This window comes from Excalfactoria chinensis, chromosome 7, assembly GCF_039878825.1.
Source record: "Excalfactoria chinensis isolate bCotChi1 chromosome 7, bCotChi1.hap2, whole genome shotgun sequence".
Taxonomy (NCBI): Eukaryota; Metazoa; Chordata; class Aves; order Galliformes; family Phasianidae; genus Excalfactoria; species Excalfactoria chinensis.
Window position 1 is genome coordinate 1609728 of NC_092831.1, and position 5366 is coordinate 1615093.

At 44.5% G+C, this 5366-nt stretch overlaps 1 long non-coding RNA gene across 2 annotated transcripts; it reads left to right on the top strand.

The window, feature by feature from the left end:
• The first annotated feature begins 2078 nt into the window (after window positions 1-2078).
• Window positions 2079-5066, top strand: LOC140255135 (uncharacterized). Of its 2 annotated transcripts, none has more exons than XR_011904409.1 (4): window positions 2079-2112; window positions 2701-2847; window positions 3119-3201; window positions 4732-5066. It is a non-coding gene; the product is annotated as an uncharacterized lncRNA (long non-coding RNA). The 2 variants fall into 2 exon arrangements; XR_011904408.1 differs by lacking the exon at window positions 4732-5066 and adding an exon at window positions 3628-4075.
• The last annotated feature ends 300 nt before the right edge of the window (window positions 5067-5366 follow it).

A 5366-nucleotide genomic window follows, 5' to 3' on the forward strand; every position in this document is an offset into this window, starting at 1 on the left:
TGTCGTGTTGGGAAATGTATGGTGATTGATTAGGAGAGTATTAACCTTGTCATTCGTAATAGGTCATCTGGTGATTTTATCACGTTTTAATCCATTATTTTTTTTTTCATACCAAGCTACTTTCTAAGGAAAACATGTAGATAGGAGAGCTGGGGACAGATGGGGGTCATTGTTCAGAGATTTCGATAATCATTTTTTTAATGCTTGCCTTTTCTGAGTCAGTCTTTTTGTGTATCTCTTACAAGGGGGAGAGATGACCATTTTCCAAGATTCATGTGATCAAATCAGTAATGTTTATTTATTGGTCACCGTCCCTTCTCTCTGTCCTTGAGGTGCTGTTAGACAGATCGGATGGGTTTAAGAGAACAGACCACATGCAGTAAGATTTCAGGACCTTGCTCTACCTAAGACATGAATGTCCCCCTGAAGTCACGTGGAGGTTGCTGTGCCCATCGAAGGGTAAAACCTGGCATAGATTTATTTTGTGTTTTCTGTATTCCTGTTCTATTCGTTTTCGTATTATAAGTGAGCTCAGTCACCATAGGTGTGCAAACACACTTCTGAGAAATGCCTGGACCTGCTGCAGGTCTTAATACGATTCAGAGAGATCAATACGCTGAGGCAATATGCTCTGGCCTTGGGAACTGATATTCAGAGAGGAATGAAGGAATGGGGTGGCTGTGGTCTCTTCCTGCCTCCACATCACCGCTGTCCTTTGTCAAGAACATGCATATGGAAAGTGCTTCTTTTTTCCCATGCATTTCATTTACATCAATTTAGATGCAACTGAGCAGGTAACTTAGATGAAACCCGAGTAAGAAACCACCACTTTTAGAGCCTGGCAGTAAACAGGGCCATAGGAAGGGGTTTCTGCTCTTGCATATAATTGTTGATACTTATGGGACAGGCTGCAAAAAGCAGCTTTTTAGCCCAGAAAATAGAGCTCACCCAGGGCAGCCCCTGCACAGCAATGCCTCTTCCTCTCACAGATGCACTGCTCCCAGGCCCCTTGTTTGGAGCTTAGGACACAGCCAAAATAATCGCACTTGCAAGAGAATACAGCTGCTCACAAAGCATGCTGGAAAGTTCAGGGCAGTTTAGGCTGGGGAAAAATAGCCACATCATTTACTCTAATGCTTCTGGCTTTATTGCAGCGATGCGACAATTTGGCCAATCACAGTCATTCTGACAACGAATGCGTTTTGTCAAGCTAAAAGAAACAGTCATAAAAATACACCTGTCATTCTGCTGTCAGCCAAATATAGCCTGAATGGCAGAGACTGAAACAACAGAACGCAGCACAGCAAGGTCTGGGCAGCACGAATTCCCTGCCAATAGCAGGAGCGGGGCCGTGGATGCCTCATTCAGTTATAGGATGCAGTAATTGGGTGATGGGAGTTGCCCATTCTGCTGCTGGCATCCTGGGCCAAGCGGAGCCCTCTTGTTTTAACAAAAGTGTCGTTCTTGTGGGATTTTCCTGTCAAAGCCTGGAAGAAAATAGAATGAAAAGCCACCAATCTGTTATGATGAACTATTTAAATGGGGCTTTAGATATCATATTTTGCAGTTTGGGACACCATCTGTGTGTGAATCAGCGGTAAGAATGGGCCATTTGTCTTACAGAAACCCTCTTTTCCTACTACATATTCCCATGCATTCCCAACACATTTCTCCTTCCTGGCAACAAGAAGGATTGGTCTCTCAGAAGCTCCCCTCCCAATGGCGACATTTGTTTTAGGGACTGTCCAGAGAGAAGTGCATGAAGTGACCTGGGCAGCACTGAGGCTCCCTCAAGGCCAAGAATGGACAAGGCAGCCTTGCAAAGGCCTTCCTGGACTTGAGCTTCTGGTTTGTGGAGGAACCAGTGGATGGAGCTGGATGGAACACACTGTGCATTTGTGTAGCAGAAATGCTAAGCCATGGCCTGAAGCAGTGATGGAGCACCTGGTGGGAAGGCAGGGCCAACCAAGGGGAGCTCAGGTGCATGCAATGTACCTGAGTTACCAAAGGGCTGGGACCAGGATCCACCCCTTCCCAGACCTCATTTAAGGGCTGCCAGTGGCAGTGATGGGCTCTTGCTGGGGGTCCCTGTCTGCCTGAGGTCTTCTAAAGGTAAGCATATAGTTTGTTTCTGTGTTGCTGCATTTGGGCTTATCCTTGCTTGATGTAGCCTAGCTCTTTGCTACCCCACTATTATTGCTGCATTTTCCATTGTGTTATGACTTGTTATGGTGCTGTTGGTGCAAAACTCTATCTGTATCCCATTCACTCTCTGGCAGAAAAGCAGTGAACTCCCCTCCCTCACCCCCCCACGTCAGAGCCTTCACCTGGAGGTGATCAAAAGAGAAAATCCACCCCAGGCATCTTGCCTAAAGATCTGAATCTCAGTGCATCTGAAGGCTGTGGCTTCAGCCCTTCCTCATTTGCTGTAACAAGTAACCTCCTGAAAAACAGAACAAATAAACATGTTAAGAGAGATGTCTGGGGTCATTGCACAAGGCTGTCCCACTGAGTTAGATCAGGCATGTTTCAACAGGGGTAGGTTGAGAGGCTGGGGCTTAATGCGAAGTTCTGGATCCTTCTTGGATCTGAATCCACACAGTTTGAACTATTGAATATATATATATGTATCATAAATAATGAAGGAAGAAAATGATACAGAAGACATAGGGGTTTATAAGTGGTTCTTTCTTTTTTAAGACAAATAGGTGTTTTGCCCACCTGGCCAAAGTTGGTAACCTAGGACCACACAGTGGCAGCTGCCTACAGAGGTACCAAGGCTTTTATTCCATCAGCCCCTTTCCAGTTCATCATTCCTTGCTCAGAACCTGCCTTTTTCAGAGTGAGGTAAGGAAAAACATTCCTATGGCTCCCTATGGGACTCACCAGTGCTGGGAACAGCAGTAGCAGAAGGCAGCCTCATGGCACAACCCTGCCAAATCTTCACCAAGAATAACCTCTGGGGAGAGCTGGTGCAAGAAATCAGAGCAGAAACACCTGGTTTCTCTCTTACTTTCACATCAATTACCTTTTACTCAACTTTATGACGCCATTACATTTTTTTCCTTTATTTTCTCATCCTGATGGATCTATGTCCCACCACTGCTCCTGTCTCCAGTTGCCATCTGTGAGCAATCTACATTCCCAGCCTCATCGTTAATTTGTGTCATTTCTTGAGAACAGCACTATCGTGTACTCAGGGTAAGCTCTTCATTCTGGTTCAGGAGAGCCTAAAATGCCTCTGTGTGTGTCTGAGCTCATCTGAGTGTCACCAAACCACAGCCCTGGCTTATGGAAGAGCCTTTGCCTCACTCCCATTGTCACCAGTAGTAGCTCCACCCCACAAGTCACGGGTCCTTTGGAAATGACCAAACAGTGTCCAGATTTTCACTGCTCTTTCCCCTGACCTCCACATATGGTAATTGTTTTTCATGAAAAAATGTGGCTTTTTTTTATATATAAAAAGGGGGAAAAATGTATTTTCTTTGGGCCATTCCCTTTCTGGGAACAAAACAATGCTTTCGAAATTTTGTGACTTTCATTTCTTGTGTAAGTTTCAAACTATTTGGCTTCATTTCAAATGAAATGAAAACAGCTTTTGAAACATCCAGATTTGTTGTAAAACAGACATCCAGCCTTTCAAAGAGCTCCGTGTCCAGAAGGCGCCAAGAAACGCATAGACAACCCATCCCACTGTTTTGTTGTTTGGGTGGCAAATGGAAGACACTTCTTGGATGCTGAGTTTGCTGTGCTCGTGCAGAACAACCAATTGATGGGACACAAAGCCCTCTTCATGATGGGTTGTTGGAGAAGGGGAACGCAACCTGATAAATGTGGGACAAGGAGGAAGCCCTCCTGAGAATGTACACATGTTCATCTGTCTGACATGGGTACTGCTGGCTTTGAAGCCTCCTGCTAAAGAAAATCATGTAAGGCAGAGACAAAGGGGTGTGCCTCTGCTGTTGACATGCATCCATATGTGCCACATGCCGCCTGTGCTGGCATAATTAAGTTAATTTGACAAACTGCATCGAGCAACAGGCACAGTTGTCTGGGAGCCCGTTTGCTCTGCACAGTGAATGCTCCTCAAACCATCAACATGACAGAAGCACTGTGTCTAATTAACACTTTCTAATACCTCAACAAATAACAAACCTGCTGTTGGGAAAAATAGTTTCACACTTCCTTATCAAATTAGGGCAAAATCACTCCTAATGAGCTAAAATCAATTAGAGCAGCACCCGAAATGAATGTATTTATGCTGTCAGCACGAGCTATTTGCATAACAGTTTGCAAGGGCAGGGAAGGTGTGATAGCTTTTTAGTGCTGCTAATGAGGAGCTGCTGTGGAAAGGTGCTACCAGAGAGAAAATTGTGTCTGCTGGGGTTGTGTGCTGGTGGCAGCTCATGCAGCATTGAGAGCTGGAGCAGTCACCTGGGTTGTATGGGATTCTCCCATAGGAGAAGGAAAGCTGGCTACCTTGCACGTAGCAGGGACATTTAGACTAGATGATCATTGTGGTCCTTTTCAACCCAGGCCATTCTATGGTTCTACGAAAGGCTGAGTCAGGCAGAATGAGAAGTGCATGGCAGAAAGGAAAAAAGCTTTGATGAAAATAAGCTGTAGTATTCCGTTGCTATGAAAGCCTTTAATTGAATGATAGGACTGGTTGATGAGCAAAGAGATCGTGGATAGGCCGCTATTGATTTTAATTATATTTACGTTTTGTAGTGTCTTTCAACATCTTGTTGCAATTCAGGCGTATATGGATGTGTTCTTGACCTTGGAGCTGATCTCTTCAAAGCCATGCTGGCAACCAAAGCGTCTGTGCCTACGTGGCTGAGCCTCTCTGCATCCCCGTGCCATTATTTCCATGCACGTAGAAATGAGGATGTAAAAGGAAGAATGACACAACGTGGACGGAAACAACAGGCTGGTGCAGCTGGGTTATTTACAGATAAAGGAAGGACCACAAGGCACTCATAGCAAATCATGTCATCTCATTCTTCATTCAGGATACTGTAATGCAGATGTAGAATGAATCAAAAAGCATAGAGGTTTTTTTTTGCTTTTCACAAACAAAGCAGGAAAAAAGGGACAAAAATGAATGTGGAGACAAAGAGCCGAGTCCTTGTGAGTCCTTCTTGCCTCCTGCTTCAGGGCTGTGGGGAATGGCATGATGCAAGAGAGATGTAGGTATTTTCAATGTATTTTCTTCATTATACATAGAAATGGTCAGTTCTATAGCTTAGGGAAATTTAATCCGTAAAGATGAGATATTTTCCCTGCAAAACAAGAGCAAATTTTCAAATGCAGTGCGAGCATTCATATTTTCATCGTAGGGAAATGTTATCCCAGGACTAAAT